Source organism: Protobothrops mucrosquamatus, unplaced genomic scaffold, assembly GCF_001527695.2.
Source record: "Protobothrops mucrosquamatus isolate PMUCROS unplaced genomic scaffold, P.Mucros_1.0 scaffold6222, whole genome shotgun sequence".
Taxonomy (NCBI): domain Eukaryota; kingdom Metazoa; phylum Chordata; class Lepidosauria; order Squamata; family Viperidae; genus Protobothrops; species Protobothrops mucrosquamatus.
The window spans coordinates 22,544-23,911 of NW_015392053.1; positions in this window are offsets into that span (position 1 = coordinate 22,544).

Consider the following 1,368-nt stretch of genomic DNA (forward strand, 5'->3'; position numbering starts at 1 on the left):
GGAGCTGAGGTCAATCAGGCTGTCGTTAAAGAAATCCATCCTTTATTTTCCCCCGAAGTGGCTTTCTACGGCAGGCTGCATAATTTGCCCACTAAGCATCCATTCTTGGATAAAGGGAAGCAAGACTTGGCAAACAGACGGTCAGTCATCCAAGAGAGCTGCCCTACGGCCAGCCATATGGAATGAGAAGTCCAAAGTAATCTAAGGAGCATGAAGAACGATGGGTTTCTAGCAAGACAGGAGAAACCTGGGTACTGCAGAAAGAGAGGCATGTGTGCACCGCACAAATCTTTCTTTCTTTTTTTTTTCCTTCCCTCTGTCTGCTAGACCCACCCCTTCCCTATCATTGACTGTGGCCACTGTGAGGATCACAGCCACCCTGGAGAATGATTACAGAATTAACCCCTTTCTGCCATCCCTCTTGGTAACCTCGCTTTTTCTCAAGCCTCTTCCATCTCCGAGGCAATGATCGGTCAGCTGCAATTTGAACTGCTACACAAGTCAGATTTCCAGACGCAGGGCTTTTTGTCCGAAGTGCTCCCTGGACTTTAAGAGACAGCTTGAGGCAATTGTGTTTCCTGAGGCTGAAAAAAAAAGAGAGTGCCTTTTTATCTGCTGTCCGTTTCTCTCACACACGCAGGAATGCACGCCTTTTTTGGGGCTTCTCAACGGTGTAAATGTTTCTTCTTTAAAAACACGTCCAAATCTGCTGTTATCCAAAGACAGCGTGCGATAGACGCGGAAATACAATAGACCCGATTTCTGTAACTGTCACAGCTCTTTGTGCGAACGGCAGGTGGGCAGAGGCAAGGTCAGCCTCCTAAAAGGACAGCACTAAGAGAAATTCCTGACACTGGAAAGAGTATATAATACGAGGGCCAGCTCTGCCTTTTGCAAGAAAGCACCCAGAACTGAGGCCCGCTGCAGAAAACAACAACAACAACAACCCCACAACCCTCTGTAGGGGTTATACCTAGTCCAAGCTGTTAAGAAGGACAGTTCCAGAAATGATAACACATGTTGAAGCATTCATTGTGGGAGCCCTCAGTTACACTCTGGGATTTGACAGAGAAGTAATTTCGGCAGTCTTAAGGCAAGGATCCTACTCATCCAACTGAAAACATTGGTTCTGCGATCTGAGTAGAAGTTGGCATGGTGAGGGAGGCTTTCATTTGAACCAAGGAGATGGGAATGCATGTTGAATCTTTTTTCCCCCTTCCTGTCATTTCCTTCTCAAACTTCTTGTATCTTCTTGGTGGGTGGGAAAACCCTTTTCTCACTATCAGTCTACCCTCTCTTCTGCACCTCCTCCTCTCCTCTTCCTCCTCCTTCTTCTTCTCCTCCTCCTCCTCCTCCTTCTCCCCCTCC